Below are 19,852 nucleotides of genomic sequence, written 5' to 3'. Positions count from 1 at the left end.
TTATCCAGTGAGCGGAACTCCATTTATGGAACACTCCAATCAGTAGAAACCTAGTTGTATCCAAAACGTCTTGTCCCATTGATCAACCAGACAGCTTCAGAATTGCTTGTATGGATTAGAAATTGTGAGCTAACTTCTATTCACACACAATCCCCTATCTAGAAAGCAATGGTGTGGCCAACCTCCCAAGCAGGCACCAAGTTCTGGAGTAACGTGGAGCCTGTAAAAATGAACCTCCATGTTTCCTTATTCACCATAATGGGAAATCTAAAAATGGCTGTAACTTTTTGCCCTTTGGACAAAGTGAACAACCTTTAAGGCCCAAGAGTCCCTTCTGCCAAATTTCAGGCAAATGAGTCCACGGTCTTTTTGATAGGAAAAGAGATTCCCTTTGCTCCACAATGTTTTGTGGTTTGCCTCTTTATTACCTTAAAAAAAAAAAAATTAAGAGGGAGTTGACTGATGTGTATTATTTGCTTGCACATTTGTAAACGCTTTATCGGTTCATGCTGCCCCCATAGTTACATGGGTATAGCCATCATTATAAATTTTATTCCTGGACTCATTTTAGAAAGATATTTTAAACTTTGCAGACCCAGTGAAGTTACCAAATGCTCTAAGTGGGAAAGAAAGAAAGAAAGAAAGAAAGAAAGAAAGAAAGAAAGAAAGAAAGAAGCAAGCAAGCCCCTTGGACTGCTTCCTAACTGTATGATTTTGATTTTGATTTTAGCAGAACTGTGGATATTATTTTAGGATTCTCCCCCCTTAAATCCACATGTAAATGGGACAGCAGGGACCTGTTCTTGCATCTAGGAGAAGCTGACCCAGGACAGAAATAGGTTGATTCATCTGTCCCTATAGATGACACAAGAAACAAAATGAAAATTGGCCAAGGGATATAATTAAAAGGTGGAACTGTGCATCCCTTGAGGCTCTGAGAACTGTCAGCTTGAGCTGCTCATCTAGAGAACCCCTGTAGTATGAGAAGTAGTAAGGTTCTCACTGCCCTTCCCACTGACTCTTGGCTCTTTAGACCATGGTTGGCTTGCAAAGCCATCATTTGCGGACAGGGCTCTTATGTACTGCTGTGCTAAATTTTCATTATATTTGATTTCCACTGCAAAATTGTCACTTTGAAGGGTACAAAAGGATTTATATAAAAAAATAGTTATTTAACATAACAAAAAATCCTGTTTACAACATCCATTGTTTCTGAAACATTCTGCTCCTTTGGCATTCCTTTTATTCTTTTTGACTGAAATGATTTTTTCATGACATGATCCTAGCCAATCAGGAATCACGTAGTAAATGTGATGATGTCATGGAAGCACATAACCAATCAGATTCCCTATGCACTGACAACACTGAGAGCAAACAAAGTTGCAATGTCACTGCTGTTTTTCCCCAACATCATTGCTGTGTGTTGATGTGCATAAAACATGTTTATTTAAAAAACCAATACTAAACAGCAGAAATTCCCATGTTTAACAAGATTCCATAAAACCCATGCAAGTATTTTGTGCTTTTGTTGAGTGACCTATAGGGTACAACAAAAGAGAGAGGAACACTATTAGAGTGCAAAAATGTTGACGAAACATGCTCTCCCCACATCTCAGCTCATAACTGCTCCTGTGAATTTACCAAAGTTGTAAATGAGAGGTGCTGATTTTTTTTGTCCCCGCTGCATCACTATAAGCTGGGAAGTTGCACTTAAAACAATTCCCTCTTCTTCCAAACTGATGGAAGACACAGAAACAACTCAATCTATTGCATTGGCCCAGCATGTTTGTTTATTAAACAAATTTATAGACTGCTTCATAGCATAAAGCCATCTTTGCGGTAGACACAGAATAAAACACAGAAACACAAGCACACAATAAAATCAATTCAGCAAACTCTAAAAACAATGAAACAATTTCATCATGCAGAAAATTAATCATCTGTAAATGACTGAGTTACGTCTCAGAAAAAGCCTTCCTAAACAAAAATGTCTTCAGTGGCTGCCTAAACTCCATCCTCTTAGGTGCCTGTCTGATTTCAGCTAGTAATTGATGCCAGAGAGCTGGAGTTGCAACCCTAAAAGCCCAATTTCTAGAACAGGCTAACTGTGGCTCTGAGATTGTGGTTTCACTGTCTCTTCTATCCTTCATTCGCCTCCTGCAGTCCTAAGAGAGCTACATAGGGTTGCCCAGTGAAAAGCTGGCTTACTATTGACATCTTGGAGTGAACATTAAGTTGAATGTGGGCACATTTTGTTTCATCCATACTCTGCTGAACTGCAATCTGGCTTTTTTTTTTTTCAAAGTAGAGCACAGGAAAGTTTTAAAGAACTTGTGAACATTACCCCAGTCATATTGCAATATTTCTAAGAAATTGCACCTGTGGACTTCTCTCGGGTTTATTTATATAGTGTATCACAGGTCATTAACAGAAAAATAACCTACTGAGATACAACATTCTTGTTTACAGTGAGATGCTGGTGGTGACAGCAGGTATATAAAACATAAAATCAACAGGGAACACAGAACTAATAAAAATACAAGGGTCTATAAAGCATTGAAAAACCCAAAGCCAACTGTGCAGGCAAAAATAAAATAAAATAAAATAAAATTCCATCATAAAACAATCAAAACCTACAGAGTTTTTACAGAGAGAAGGGAGTCCAATTCCCCACTGAGCTTGAATATTTATGGGTGTTATTCTTGCAGGTAGGAAAACGGGGCCAATCCTCCAGGAATTCAGATTCAAGTAGTATATATGTGTGTTTGCTTGCTTGTGTAGCATGTGTGTGTTGAAATAACCCACCACATAAGGAACATACTTCAGAAAACAACAAGCCTTTGACAGGTTTGTAATGTTGCACTGTCTGCAGAACCATTAGATTGACGCCACTGAGCAAGGTTCCCTCCCCCTTTAAAATACTTGGCAGAATGAACATCATCAGTGGAGGTGGTAGCAGCCCTTGAGAGAATTCCATCCCAGAGGACCACTCAGCATGCTGGTATTCAGCACACCTAAGAAGGAAGGGGAAAGGGGGTTTCTGGGTCCTGATGCCACAGCACTTGTCAGCAGACAAGCTGGAGTTGAGTGTGTTTCTGGAATAGATGCCGATTGCTTCTGGAGATGGGTGTCATGTGCTGGCACCAAGCAGTAGTCCACAGGCATGGGGGGGGGGGCAACCAGAGCAAAGGAGGCTGGGGATTCAGGACTTTGGAGAGCTCCAAGTGTGACACAGGCAAATTGAGTTGTTGTTGTTGTTGTTGTTGGCATCTGTCTGTCTTGGGAGACAATGGAAAAGTGTGCCTTTAGGGGTAAGTCCAAACCATTGTAGAGTTACAGTAACTGCTGTGGCTGTAGGGACTGATATGGGAGAGGCAGACAGGGACCTTCCTGACAGCCTGGTCTAGTTCCTCACAGAACAAATCCTTGGTCTGTATGTCAGAGCACATTGTGGGAACGTAAAAGCTCAATATGGTAACCAGACTGGAGATGATTGAGAGGTAGAGAGAAAGCAAGTGTGTGTATGCTGTGTTAGAGGAGGGACAGTACCTCTGGGTTAGTTCATGCAGCTTTGGCCCCCATCCTGCACTCAGCTCTTACCTGTGGCTGGCAGCATGCAATGGTGGTCACATCTCGGGAAATGCGTTTGACTGGCTAGCTACACCAGGTGAGGGTAGCCAATAGGTCTCAAACCCTTGGTGAGTTAGGGACTTGTCTATCCCCTGCATGCAAAGACAGACTCCAGCTGATTGAGGGGACAAGACCAATAGTGGGTTCAATGGTCAAGAAGGCAGTTTTTGCACGTGCAGTTGAGGAAATGAGCGACAGATGGGTTTTACTGAGGTCTTATAATGCCTAGACTTCTAACTTCCTGAGAACTGTGGCTTTTTAAGGGTCAACCGCCAGGCCTGGAGGTTGGCATGTTTCTCCACCACTTCATGCTTGGTGCACTCCATCTGTCATTGGGCAGGTGTTGTAGAGGAGGTGGGATTACAGAGTACTGGGCTTGGGAAGAGCAACCATGAACATCTGCAGGCTTGGGGTCGGCTTTCAGCTTAATGTTCATTACCTAGAGTCTGGTTGCATTCTTCAGCCAGTAGTAAGTGGCCACAGAATTAACTAACTCCTCCTCTTTCTCCATATTCAAGCCTTGGCTAAGACAACAGGGGAGAACAAGAAGGATGGCAGGAACTCTCTTACAGTGTGGACTTTGAGCTGAGCTGGAAAACTTTCTGAGCCTTCAGTGTTCATTAGAGAGCTTTCATTGGGTGAACTTCACTGCCATTCCTAGAATGGTCTTTACAAAAAAAGAGGATTATATGGGATCAAGTTAAGGAGCTGAATATTAAGGGTTGGTACCCACCAAAGAGACTTGAGATTTCATTCAATAGACTTTTTTTAAAAAAATAGAAGCTTTAACTTATTTTATGTTTTGTTCTCAAGACAAGGGAGGCAGGTTGAAGAGAGTAAAACCTATCTATCCTGATCTACATAAAGATCTCTGAATCAGGGAACACATCTTGTATAGAAAGAAGAGTGTTATTGGAATCATCCCATCAAGGGCAGAGAGGGCCTGTAAAAGGGGGAATCCATGACTTTCTGAACCATTTGAGGTAGAGCTGCATGCATTGTCACAACTGCCATCCTTAGGATACCCCTTGAGGTCCAGGAGTGGAACATAAGAAACTAAGTCAGGCCATTGATCCAGCTAGCTCAGCAGTGTCTACACTGGCAGGCAGCAGTTCTCCAAGATTCCCAACCCTACCTGGAGATGTTCAGGATTGAACCTGCAACCTTCTGCCTACGAAGTGGATGCTCTACCACTGAGCTTCAGAATCTCTGTTGTTTTTGTTTTGTTTTTTTTGCAGCTTCTCTTACTGCATTTCCATAGGATTGTCTCAGTGATGCTGTACTTTTGTCAGTATAGTTCCCGGCTTATGGAAGTAAGCACCACTTTGGCGTCTATCGCAGCTACAGGATAGCAGTAATCTAAATCAACATTAACAGTCTCTGCAGCAGTCAGGTGTACTCTGGGGCTGTTAGTCTAAGTTGACACATTCTCTTCTAACTGTACTTCCATGGAAGGAGCATGCTGAGTCTTTGCGGTTTTATTTTGCCTCTTCATCCTTAACAGCAACTCATCTTGTGATGCTGTCAACAAAGCTATGGGAGATAATCATTTGCTTTATATGCAGATAATGGCGAACATCACTGCTAGATATGTTTTTGGCTTCTGGGTAAGCTTTTTTCTCTTCGCCTTTCTCCTAACAAGCTTGGATCTCTGCTTCATGTGCTTTCTGTGGGTTTAAAGTCATTCTATTTTATAGTATAGCAATAGAGGATATAATAAAACTCAGACTCTTGTACTTTAATAATATTTTAAATGCTCAAATGTTTTTCTAATAAACTATGGCAGCATAGTCACTGTTGTCTAACATATTTTCTAAATAGAATTTTATATAAATAGACTTATTTTAGACACGTTTTCCTCCCCGATACAACTAGGCACTTTCCTAATCATAAGTATGAAAGAATTATATATGGTTGTGAATGAATTATACATCAATACATATATACTCAATTATATTGGCTTTGGAAATGATAGAAAAGATTCACATATATTTTCAAATCAACTTTACCTAGAACATAAAATAAAATTGTACCTTTCCTACCCAAGACAGATCAATGTAGTCACTAATTTCCACTATAATGGAGTATTAATTTAAATTGACCCTTTTGCTTAGCTCATATGTATCCTATGAATTTAAAAGGGAATAAAAACATTTAAAGAGGAGTGCAATTGTCCTTGGAGGAACAACACTGCATTTTCAGTTCAGTTGGCAAGAATACTAATTACATTATCACATATTCAGCAGCATTCAGCAAAGTTATTTATTCATTCATCCTTAAGGCCTGGGATGCCTAGCAGGTCAGTTCCAATAAGCAATACCTTGAGAATCTCAGCCGATGGTATACACAGATAATTAGATGTAGAGCTGTGTGAAAAATCTCACACACAAAAGCTAAACCTTGGAGATTTGCCTCTTTGACGGCTTCGTGACTGAGTGGAGAAATTTACTTGTCGCCATAAGCAAGAAAAAGAAAGGACTTTTTTATGGGAAAAGAAAGAAGGAAGGTAAAGAAAAGAAATTCTATGTTTTTAGAGACTGAATTTTCAAGTATGGGTTCTTAAAGGAACAGTAGGATCTGAAAAAATCAATATTTAACTTTTAGAAGCTACATTTCGGTCCAAAGTATAATGGATGCTCAGTACAGGTAGCCTACTGAAACTGATGAAAAGAAGATCAAAACAGCATTAGAATGATATGGTGCTGAGACTAACCAGATCCCACCTTCCACGGTATATGCATTCACCAAGACTGACAAATGTACTTCATATTGCCACTTCCTGCCAGATCCTTTCTTCTAGCTGTGCTTTTAACTCTGGCTTGTTAATTTTTCTTCCTGACCTGTGAAGGGGCATCACATAACAAGGACTGTTCTTTGGCTGCACTCTGGAGCATATAAAACAAGAAGTAGAAACAGCTTCATTGCAGTCTTTTGCTTTATATCCTTTCATCGTCTTTCCCAGGCACTGTACCTCCAGCTTTACTTAGCTATACAGAAATATAAAAGAGAATCTACCAATGCTTAAAACTGTTTTGCCCCTTCTCATCCCAGAATATAACAGACTCCAACGAACAAAATATTCAGTTCACGCAATATGACCTTCTCCTCCCTTCTCATCATTGTACCATTTTTTAAAAAAATCACTCAGAAAAGTTGGGGAACCTTTGGAATACTTGTCTGGCAACCAAAGAAGTTGTCGTTAGAAACAGAAAACTGGAAAGCAAAAGTACACATCCCCAAATGACTGTGGTCAGTCTTAGTTATCTCTTGGTCTTGACCAAGATGCGATCTCCTTAGGATGTGCCCGTTTAACAGAGGTGTGCACTAGCCAGAATATCAGACTTCTTTGTGTGTATGTAGTTTTGAAAATCAACCCAATCAGTTTCAGTGCTGCTCTGTGTTTTTCCAGTTCAACTCATTATTCTGAACCAAATTCATTCTGTTAAAAACAAAGCTCTCCCCCCCCTTCTTTATTCACTATACAGTGGTACCTCGCAAGACAAATGCCTCGCAAGACGAAAAACTCGCAAGACGAAAGAGTTTTTCGTTTTTTGAGTTGCTTCGCAAGACGAATTTCCCTATGGGCTTGCTTCGCAAGACGAAAATGTCTTGCAAGTTTGTTTCCTTTTGGATTTTCAATGCATTCCTATGGGAAACCGTGCTTCGCAAGACGAAAAATTCGCAAGACGAAAAAACTCGCAGAACGAATTAATTTCGTCTTGCGAGGCACCACTGTAATGGGAAATCTAAAAGCTGTGCTGCCAGCTCTGTTGGAGAGATAGTCAAAGGAGAAAATGGTGGAATAATGGGGGACTATCATGGGTGGCGCTGTGGTCTAAACCACAGAGCCTAGGGCTTGCTGATCAGAAGGTAGGCAATTCGAATCCCCGCGATGGGGTGAGGTCCCGTTCCTCGGTCCCAGCTCCTGCCAACCTAGCAGTTCGAAAGCACACCAAAAAGTGCAAGCAGATAAAGAGGTACCGCTCCAGTGGGAAGGTAAACGGCGTTTCCGTGCAATGCTCTGGTTTGCCAGAAGCAGCTTAGTCATGCTGACCCAGAAGCTGTCTGCTGACAAACGCCAGCTCCCTCAGCCTATAGAGCGAGATGAGCGCCACAACCCCAAAATCGTCCGTGACTGGACCTAACAGTCAGGGGTACCTTTACCTTTTTATCGCCATGTTGGCAGGGTAAACATGCATTCAGGCTGTGGCAAAAAGATGACATGTATAAATATGTGAAATAATTGCGCAACAGAGTCGACTAACGAGAGGTGGTCCTTGGCTGGATCCTAACTGGGTGAATGAACAGTGACCTCGGTACAAGCCAATTCAATGTGGTTGTAAGTGGAAAGTCATTAAGGAAGTTCAGCATCATCTCTTACAGTTTCAAAAGATGAAAACTTCTCTGAGATGAGTTGAATTATGTAAAAGGAAGCTGAAAGGAAGAATCAGGAGGGTCAATCCTTTTCTGGGTGCTCAGAACTTATTTTAAACCACTTTAAAATAGAAGCACAGATAAAAGTATACCCCAGATTACCAAAGGTATAAATAAAGTGAAGAGGAGGTCAGCATCATTAAAGGGCAGAGTCGAGGAAGCTATAAAAGACAAGATGGCTTTCATTAGAAATTGCATGCCTCTTCCAAATGAAATGCACACACACAGAGGGAAACACCAACTCTAGTGATATGAATTATGTGAACTGACAGCAAGGCAAAAGGAAGGAGGAAAGAATTTGAGAACTTTGCTCAAAACAAACAGCACAGTTTTTAAAAAAACTACATCTAAAGCAGGAATACAGCCAGGGAGGCAGTCAGAACATTTTGTAACAACACTGTGAAAGGACAACTAAAATGGTATATGGAAAAAAATGGAATAATAATAATAATAATAATAATAATAATAACAATTTATTATTTATTCCCCGCCCATCTGGCTGGGTTTCCCCAGCCACTCTGGGCGGCTTCCAACAAAACACTAAAATACAATAACCTATTAAACATTAAAAGCTTCCCTAACCAGGGCTGCCTTTAGATGTCTTCTAAAAGTTTGGTAGTTAATAATAATAATAATAATAATAATAATAATAGTCCACTGTATTTCCAGAAGTGGCTTTTATGTAGTCTGAAAGCTCAAATATAATACAGAAATGAACAGTTAGGGAAACATCAGGGAAATGGAATAAACTGCTCTGTGAATTCTGGATAGCTCAGTCAGTAGAGCATGAGACTCTTAATCTCAGGGCTGTAGGTTTGAGCCCCAGACTGGCCAAAAGATTCCTGCATTGCAGGGGTTGGCCTAGATGACCCTTGTGGTCATTTCCAGCTCCACAATTTGATGAGTCTATAATCTAGCCTTATATTTGATATCACCCATGAACTGTGCATTGCTTTCAGTCCATATTTCCATGACTTCCCTCCTTTGTCCTTCTTTAGTTCTCAGTCATGGCTCATTTTGAACCGTATCAAAACAGAGATAAAATCCTTGAGCATGATAAAGCCATATTTGAAGAAAACATTGACCCATCATATCATCTCCCTTGATCTTCATGGCAATGGAACACGTGAAAGTAATTTTTCATGTCTGCATGTTTGTGCCTGTTTTGCAAACTACAAGGCCTGGCGCTATGCCTTTCTTCCAATATAGGTTAATGGAGGAGACATTATACATGGGGGGATTGGAATGAGCCACTCTCAGAGAATGTGTGTGCATACTTATGCTTTAGTAGAGTGTGCCATGGGGTTGCCTTGGCTGCATCTGCTCCCTCTGCCTGTGTTCACTGTTTTCACGCATTGCAACACGATGGCCACACCTCTGGCTTGGCCAGTGAGGATTGGCTCCCTCTGTACCACGTGACATGTGGGTATCAAGGCTGACTCTGTCTCTATCCTAGTGAACTGCCCGAGTTTCCTGGATCATTGTGGGACATTTCAGAGAGTATCTAATTGCTCTGCTAGTCTGCATTTTTCTTACAACCCCATTTTCTGAGAAAACACTTATTGTTGTGAAGAAGCATTTGCCGTGCCACATTAGCAAATTATAAACATATTAACAAGTCAGCTGAGCAAGGTACTGAAGTGTTTAGTAGTTGATTACTGCAAATTGATTTTTAAGAAAGAAGTATTTGCTATTCAGACACTCCAGAAATGTTAATTGTTTAGCTTTCAGTTTAGTGCCAACAATTTGTCTCCTAGATACACAATTATTTATTTCCTCTAACTTTCATAGGGCAGAAAAACTTGCAGCTGTTGTTGCCAAACTCTTTCAAATTTACCCTAATTCAGATACTTTTGAAATAATTGCTATCTCTGATGGAAACTAGGTAAGTAGTTTTTTTCATCTTGTGCACCATATTCAGCTCTTTTGTATCATGTATGTAAGTAACAACAAAGGTCAGTATAGCTAAAGCTATGGTTTTCCCAGTAGTGATGTATGGAAGTGAGAGCTGGACCATAAAGAAGGCTGATCGCCGAAGAATGGATGCTTTTGAATTATGGTGCTGGAGGAGACTCTTGAGAGTCCCATGGACTGCAAGAAGATCAAACCTCTCCATTCTTAAGGAAATCAGCCCTGAGTGCTCACTGGAAGGACAGATCCTGAAGCTGAGGCTCCAGTACTTTGGCCACCTCATGAGAAGAGAAGACTCCCTGGAAAAGACCCTGGTGTTGGAAAAGATGGAGGGCACAAGGAGAAGGGGACGACAGAGGACGAGATGGTTGGATAGTGTTCTCGAAGCTACCAATATGAGTTTGACCAAACTGCGGGAGGCAGTGGAAGACAGGAGTGCCAGGCATGCTCTGGTCCATGGGGTCACGAAGAGTCGGACACAACTAAACAACAACAACATGTAAGTAAGTATATGGTTGTAGTGGCAGTAGTCTGTTCAGCTCAATTTACAATTAGATCTATTTTAAAAAATCTGCTCCAGAAAGTTCTCTTCTACCTTGTGCTTTGGCACGTGCAATTAGGTGGCATGTACAAGAAACTTGTCTTGCTCTCTGGCAATTGCAGTTTCTGGGATATGCCAAGGCAGAAATCTTGCTTGAGAATTCAATCATCCCCCCACCTACATTTTAAAAATAAAAGAAAACAACAAGAGTCATGCTGGATCATACCAAAGGCTCAGCTGGTGCAGCTTCCTGTTTTCACAGCAGCCAACCAGATGATCTTGGAAAAACCACAAACAGGACAAAAGCACAGCAGCACTCTTCCCATTTATGTTCACCAGCAACTGGTAGTCAGAGTCATTTTTTAAATATGTTTTCATCAGTTTTCTGCCCTAGGCTCCTTTGGGAGGAAGGGTGGGATATAAATTTAACAAATAATATAGATGATGATAGATAGATAGATAGATAGATAGATAGATAGATAGATAGATATAGATAGATAGATAGATAGATAGATAGATGATAGATAGATGATAGATAGATAGATGACAGATTATTACACATGTAAAATTGACAAGTATTTAAATATGTAAATTTATTTTAATAATGTAAATTTTAACTATTGATTTTATTTATATGTTGAATTTCTTTAGGTCAACATGTTTGTAATATCTGACTTTTATCACTAATTTTAATGTAGAGTTCATATTTCATGCAAACCACTGAGTGGTGGTTGTTGTTGTAGACAAATTTTGTTAAATAAAAGTTTATCAATCAAACAAAAATCTTGGTACTTGGATGTAGCTCACAGCATCCAATGACAGTTTCACACTGAGCACTTCACTTCACTGTGACTATGGGGCAAATATTTTCCAGCTGACACCTACAAAACAGCCAGGTCAGTGGTAACATACAAATGTGGAGGGTTCCATTTTACCTTCCATGCTGGAGAGGAACACTTGGGAAGTCAATGCTCAGTTTGTAATATATCCGAGCATTATGAGGTACTTAAATTCTTATTATGAACCAGATAGTGACAAATTTCCTCCCTAATATGTAATGATGGATTTGTTTGATTTTTATACTGTTCGTCCCAGTAATGCAGTTAAAACCAACTTCACAAAACAGTTCAAAGTTCCATTAAAAAATGTGCACTTATAAAATGGCAGTCTCACATTTACAGCTGATGGGTCCTTGGGCATTTAATTCCCAAATTTACTGGGAGAATAAATAAGTCCCGGTGTCTTGTGTCGAAGGGCCATCAAAGAGGGCTGCATTGGTGTGGACCTACCGGTATATTCTTTTTTCTCCTAAGGCCGGGATTCCCAACGTGGGGCACACACAGACACCCCCCCAGGGAGGCAATTTGATTTTTAAGGGGGGCAATCTGAGAATGTGTTATTAACATATAATGGCCTTTCAGGCTTCCTCCATGTGAATAGGAGTTCGCTTTTTGAATAATAAGAATTATATGTCACAGTTTTTTAGAAATGCTTAGGTGGGACATGGCCAAAAAAAGGTTGGGAACCACTGTCCTAAGGGCAGTTTCGTTATCTATATGGGCCCATTTCCCTTAAAGGACGCACAATAAAAACAGACCACATAAACAGACTTAGAGCAAAAGGAGAAAGAAACTGAATGTTAAGTTAATTAATTCATTTTAAAAAAATCCCCCCTGCATGAACTTAGTTCCTCTGAATACGGCAGGAACAATAGGCAATTCTGAACAGATGCAAGAACATGTGCATAGATGGTGATTCTGGCACCTCCATCTCCATGCAGAAAACTGCTCCTACATTTCCTCTGTGGCTGCAAAGGTGATAGCGCAGACGGCCCAGAAGCAGCTGTGTCTACGGCACACGCCTTCGTCTGCCTCCCATAATATATGGATCTCTGCAATATATCATCAGATAAAAAAGGAGCGATCAAGACCGCTGCAATCCTGAAGTGTGCAACCTGCCTCGCCTCTTTGTACCGCGGTGGAATAATGCCCTCTAAATTATATTCCCTTCAGTTATAGCGGCAGAGCTCATGCATTTTATACATCAAGAGATCCTGCGTAGCTTCCCTTGAGATTTTGTGATAGACTGTAGCATATCGAGGCCCATCTCTCCCCAGGAAATAATGACCCTGGCCATGGTAAAATATTTTATCAGTGCAGCATTATCTCGAGATAATGGTACTATTAATGCTTGTCACTGCTGCATGCTTCCTGTAATTTGGTTTGCTTTGGGGGGGTCTTTTTTTAAAAAAAAACTGCTGTTCAGCACTCTGGTGAATTGCTTAGAGTTTTATCACACTCTCCCACAACCCAGGTCTGTTTTCTGATCCAGAATACAATGCATAAACCTTCAGAATGCCATTGTCCTGTGGCATACCTGGGTGATCTTTCCCATGTAGCCCCTTTATTGTTTATTGTATGTTTTTCCATTTATTTAGTTGATAGTTGGGCAGTACATTTTCCCATCAAGAATGCACACTTTCTAATACATATTGCCCAGGTTATTATAAAAGACATTTAACTACCAGGATGAAATTAGCTTTGTTGCAAACTCATCACATCAGAAACCGATAAACAGTATGAAGTAGCCACCTCAGCCTCGCACTCTTTATTTTATTTATTTAAAAACATTTCTAAACCGCTTAATATTTAAAAATCTCTGAGCAGTGTGCAAAAATGCAACATAAAAGCAATAAAATAGCATCATAAAAACAGCAAAGCGGTATTATAAAAACAGAAATTCAGTAATAACATGGTCCAATCTTATGGGTCATGGAAAGACTGGGCAAAACCCCCCACAGGTTTTTGCAAGATGTCTGTAGCAACTGATAGAATATTCTGTTGCCCAGGCAGGCACATTATGTGACCCATGAGAGCAGCAAAATAACCAGACTGTGATGGGATAAAATCAGGCCAAATCTTTATTGACAGGGCAAGGGTTGGCATAGCATTGGGTCCCAGGATCAGTTCATCATTCCACAAGCCCCATCTTGATGGAATGGATCTGCTGAGTTTGGATCGATCCAAACCAGTGACCCCCAAATTGCTCGGTGAAGGCTCTAACCTGAGGGAGCACGGGCAGGAAGCTCTCAAAGCAAAATGGCTGTCAGCTCCAGAGAAAGCAGCCTTATATAGGCTTTCCCCTCCCTTCTGCAGCAACGGCTCATGGGACAGCTTTTTCCCATGAGCACATCACACCGAGAAGATACTGGGCAAAACCTTGCCCAGGATTTTGGTGCGACGTATGGGCCACAGAGCCACTGGGCAAAGGCGTCCTGGGGAAAGACGCCCTGAGATCTCCCGGTATAGGGCAGTATACAGATTTAATAAATATAATAATAACATAGCCTTATATTCCATATTTCACCTTATATCCTTAGCCTCCTTTTTCCTTTGCCATATATAGCTATTTGAACAATATTTACTGCACGGAATTATGTGATGGTGAGAATATACAAAGGAAAGGTGAAGATAATGGCCTGAAATATTAAGGAATTTGGGAGAGCTATCCTGGAAATAGCCCTCTGAGATAACATGATGGGGAGGTAGAATGCAGAGCAATTGCTCGCTTGGTGGCATAGGAATGATGTGCTCGCTGAGTGAACAAGGCAAGCAGCTGGCAATCCAGGTGTCCAACATCTTGGGGATGGATGGATGTGGCATCGACCTCCTCATGAAGGATGATTGCTCGTTCTACGTCTGCGAGGCCAATGCAAATGTAGGTTTCATTGCCTTTGACAAGGCTTGTAATCTAGATGTAGCTGGTATCATAGCGGACTATGCCGCTTCCCTTCTTCCCCCCGGTCGCTTGACACGACGCATGTCCTTGCTCTCTGTGGTGTCCACGGCTAGCGAGACTAGCGAGCCAGAGCTGGGCCCTCCAGCTAGCGCCACTGTCGACAATATGAGCGCCAGCTCCAGCTCTGTCGACAGCGACCCTGAAACCACAGAGAGAGAGTTGCTCACCAAGCTCCCGGGTTCATGAACCAGCTAATAGCCAGCGAGATTAAGCTCCTGGTGGAGTGATGCCACATGTAAATAAATATGACCAACTTTCTTGTACATTTTTTTTTAAAAAAACCCAACATGATGGGGAATCAGTTGGACACCATGACACAGTCGTGCTCTGTGGAGACTGAAAAATATGTACAGTTTAGCAGGAGGAGCTAAAGACTGTATGATGTTTGGAGTGGAGATTCAACAGCTAAAGTTAGGGCAATACAAAAATTGGCTAATCCCAATTTCCAAACTTGACTCCTGCATTGAGCATTGCTCAGTTCAATTTGGATTTGGTCCAATAACAGCTGGAATTATTTCTCAATTGGTAGTATATTCCTTAAAATAATTAAAACTGGCATGTGATCTGATACAATGAGTTATATCCACAACTGGTGAAAATGACTTTGCTTCACTGAAGTCCATGCCCACATGATCATATATAACAAAAAATCTATCCCAGGCAAATTTTAATACAGTAGTATGTGTATGTTTTTTAACCATTCTCTTCAATGGTCAATTGGTTATTGTCTTCATCACCAGAGTACTGGAAGGAGGAGAAAAACCAATTACCATACAGAAGCATTATGTCCTTAACATGGAAAACATTAATCAAAACGTTGGAAGAATTTAAACATTTAACACTTAAGAAGAAATCAGGCCAGGAAGTAACTGGAATCAGATCTTAAGGGGTCTGGCTTCAATCAGACTGTGACACAACTGGCGAAGTTTTAAAGTAAATGATTGCATAATTTGCTATGAGTCATGCGAGTGCTCTGTATTATTTGCTGTGACTAGCTCCCTAAATACATATTGAACTTATTTTCAATAATTAATACCCCATTCTTCCTCTCTTCTAAGCCCAAATTCCACATTGATAACAGAAAACTATCCATTTTAAACAATGATAACAACAATAACTGAATGAAATGTTGTTATATCATTTTCCCCATTATCAGAATATCAGGATGCAGTAGAAAATAGCTGGAATGTTACAATTAACGAGGAATATACTTTCACAACCAGTTTCACAGCTCTCTAATAAATTTAAGAATTACGATAAATAAACAATATATTTCCCAAAAAGGAAATACCCAGAAATTTTGGGCCAGGCTATACTGTTAACCTGGACAAATCTAATATAGACGTAAAAGACCACATTCAGTGAGCTGCTCCTACTACAGTAGTGAAATCCTGCACAAGGAGTGCAATGAGGCTTCCCTCCCCCCAAATCCCAAGAACAGCAGGACATAGCACAATGTCCAATTCCTTAGGAACCTATGCATGGATTCCTGGGAATAAGCTCCCTTGAAATCAGTAGTACTTACTTCTGACTTGCATAAGTTCAACTTGTAAAACACCCTGAGCTTTAACAGAAGATCTTTATCAGCTGAAATGCAACCTTTAGCTTTTAATTAGAAGTGCAAACAACCCTGCCAAGAAGTGTTGCCATTCAAACTAATAGCGTGAAGTTAAAGAGAAGGAAGTATCCAAACTCTGCTTGATGATTCTCTTTATCCTGTTAATCGCTCTATGCTAATGCGTCAGAAACAAACTTGAAAAGCTAATCATTGCCTCATTCACTAGCTGGACCAAGGAAAGTCCCTCAATTACCCCTTGCTCTGATGGGAAAAACAGTCATGGAGTTCCCCTTCATTCCTCCTCCTCCTCCTCCACTACCATGCTATTTTTAATACCATAAAAACACCAAGAAGGGTCTCAATGAATGCAATGAGAGCAAATCGGTGATAAGTCATTTTGTGTAGACTCATTCATGTCAAGGGGCTTGTGCAGAACTTCTTGTTGGCTTTTTTTCCAGAGGTATGGAATCAAAAGGGATACGGGTGGCGCTGTGGTCTAAACCACTGAGCCCCTTGGGATCAGAAGGCCGGCGGTTTGAATCCCTGCGACGGAGTGAGCTCCCGTTGCTCCAGCTCCTTCCAACCTAGCAGTTCGAAAGCATGTCAAAGTGCAAGTAGATAAATAGATACCACTCTGGCAGGAAGGTAAACAGCAATTCTGTGCGCTGCTCTGGTTTCGGTGTTCCTTTGTGCCAGAAGCAGCTTAGTCATGCTGGCCACATGACCTGGAAAAACTGTGCGGTCAAACGGCTGCGCCCTCAGCCTGTAAAGTGAGATGAGCGCCACCATCCCAGAGTTGTCTGCGACTGGATTTAACTGTCAGGGGTACCTTTACCTTTACCTTTTTATGGAATCAAAAGCAACATATTATCTGTAATCCCTCATTGCTTTCCCCCCTACCAATCCCATGCCAGTGTTACCCTAGTATACAGGTAGGAAATAAACTGCAATTGCTTAGCAGCAAGCAAAATAAGATGCATTTTACATATGCATGCCTAGAAGCATTTTTCTTCAGATGTTCTTGGACTCAGTGCTAGGATTAGGAACAGATTTTGCAGATATGTTCTGGCACAAGGCACCATTTTATTTTATTTTTTAGGGTTTAGCTTTTATTTTGAAGAACAGGCTACTGGGTCACATCCACATAACTAGCAAGTTAGGTTCTTCTTTTTCTTTACTAACCTGGTCACCTGACAGCGCAATCGTATATTTGTCTAATTGGAAGTAAGGCCAACTGAATCTAGTGGGACTTACTCCCAGGCAAGTAGGTAGAGCATTGCCGGCCAAACCACTTTAGATTTCACAGGTGGTGTTCAAGTAAGTATTTTCACGATTGCAGCCTGTGATCCTTATCCAGAGCCCAAATAAATGGCTGGGGTTATATTATGATTCACCATTTCAGCAATTTCCAAGTAAGCAATAACTTTTACATTCAGTGATGCTGTTAGGAAAGGAACCTTGCAGCAGAATGAGCAGGAGAGCCCTCAAACACAAGGCTTATCATATTATGAAGGAAATGAAGAAATATATATCACTGTCTAAATCTGCCACCCCCAAACTCGGCCCTCCAGCTGTTTTGGGACTACAACTCCCATCATCCCTAGCTAACAGGACCACTGGTCAGGGATGATGGGAATTGTAGTCCCAAAACAGCTGGAGGGCCAAGTTTGGGGATGCCTGGTCTAAATAGTGCACCCACCCCAGAAATATTTTGCATTCAGTGTTTGTGTTTAGACATATCAGGAATGGGGAACCTGGTGCCCTCTTAATGTTGTTGGACTACCACTCCCATCATGCATTAGCTCAGTTGGTTACAGCAGATCCCCTAAGGGTGCATTTTCCTTCATTGCAGGGAGTTGGATCAGATGATCCATGGGATCCTTTCCAGCTCTATGATTCTATCTTTCCATCATTACCACTGGTCATGCTGGCAGGGCCAGATCAGTGTTGAGAGTCCAACAAAACTTGAAGGGCTATGGGTACCGCACCAGTCCTGCTACATTTCTTTTACAAATAAGAGATACTATTACAATTACAACAGCAAAATCAGAGGAGCATGATATGATCAGGGACATTTTCAAGCTCAAACAAAATAGCAGACAGGTGTGAAAGAGATTTGAAAGAAATGGTGTGGCGGAGAATAATTTCAGATTGTGTACTTTGCAAGCAAGTTGATAAAATAAGAATCTGTAGGGCATTAAATGTACTTGCAGGAAACCTCCCATTTCACCATTACTGTACTGCAACCTGCTAATAATTTCTTGTTCTTTCCAGTGTGCTTCAAAGGACTATCAGAAGTAAATAAGCATAGCATGTGTGAAATGTATTTAATGCATATTAAAGTGCCAGCACAAAATTATATGCTGCAATGTAGGGATTAATCCCCATTCCCCTTCACCAAAATTTGGTGTGCATCTAAATAATCGCTTAGGCCTACTATGATACCCTGGTCAAAGAGATTTCAAAATCCCTATGCAGCACAGACTGTAGTAGATGATGTCTTGTGGCCATAGAACCACCTTCAGATCTTCTACTTCAGATGCTCTTTTACTTGATGTCTTCGCTTGCTAATCCTTAGGTTTGAGTCTATGTAGAAACATAATCTCTTTATGACTTCCTTTAGATCTTGAAAAGAGCTACTACATTTAAAAAAAATCCGCAGGCCTTGTATATATGATGCTTAGCACTTTTTCAATATTGATAAACATAATGGTAGTTTAAGGCTACAGTCCTATTCACACTTGGGAGTAATTCCCATTGAGTTCAATGGGGCTTACTTCTGAGTAGACACACAAAGGATATCTCTGAAATATCTGAGTATCTGAATATCTAAAATACAAAAAAATAAAAAACAGCCTAGGGCCAGATTCAGCTAAGCTGGTGCACTAGCAGAAGCTGGCACAAAGCATTGGATAGGCAAACTCAGGCCCGGGGGCTGGATCTGGCCCAATCGCCTTCTAAATCTGGCCCACGGACTGTCCAGGAATCAGCATGTTTTTACATGAGTAGAATGTGCCCTTTTATTTAAAATGCATCTCTGGGTTATTTGTGGGGCATAGGAATTTGTTCTTTTTTTTTTCTTTCTTCCCAAAATATAGTTTGGCCCCCCACAAGGTCTGAGGGACAGTGGACTGGCCCCTGGCTGAAAAACTTTGCTAACCCCTGTGCTAGAGCTTTGGGGCTAGCGGCTATGGGTCCGCAGACTATTACTATCTATCCTGTTCTTAAGGGCGCATCACAGGATGTACGCAGAACAACACATTTCTGAATAAAACTCACTAATTCTTTTTTGGTTTCAAATTGGCACTTCCTGAAGTTGGCTTTGGCAAATTAGGGATATTCCTTTCCCCCTCTCTGTTGTACAATATGTGAATGCATCACAATGCGGTTCCAGCTTCTCACAGTTCCAGCATGTTACAGAACACATGACTCCATAAGGACTCCATCACACTTCTGTCAATAGAGAATTAACTATTGGCTGTTATTCCTCAGTGGCTGGGTGTGCACAGGACAGATTAAAGCAACCCCAACCTCATCCAGTTGCTAATCACACAAGATGTGTTGGAAGGAGTTGCTGGCCTGGCTTAAAACCATAATCTAAGAGGTCAGTTAATGCAGTTGGCAGCCACCATGAATGCCATCTAAGTAGGGCCCCAGCTTGCCCTTACCACACCCCCACTGGCATTTCAGAACCCTGATTACATGATAGGATGGAGCTAGGGTGCTCCTTGCCACAGACCTGACCCTTGACTTATTTACTTCCAGGCCTGAGGATGGCTTAGATTATTTTGAATTCAAGTGCTCTAACTAGGCTAGCGGGTGGCAAATATCTGGAAACCATGAACTCCTTATAGTGAATTTAGTGGGTTTGGAGGAACTCCAAGGTGAGCCTCAAATTTTAGCAGCACCCTGCACAATGCCAAAATTCAGCATGTGCGCATTGTTGCCTCTCACACTCCATTCTAAGTAATACTTGTAGT

The sequence above is a fragment of the Podarcis pityusensis genome (genome assembly GCF_964106645.2).
Source record: "Podarcis pityusensis genome assembly, chromosome: 1".
Classification (NCBI taxonomy): domain Eukaryota; kingdom Metazoa; phylum Chordata; class Lepidosauria; order Squamata; family Lacertidae; genus Podarcis; species Podarcis pityusensis.
Note: the sequence above shows the minus strand (reverse complement) of the source record.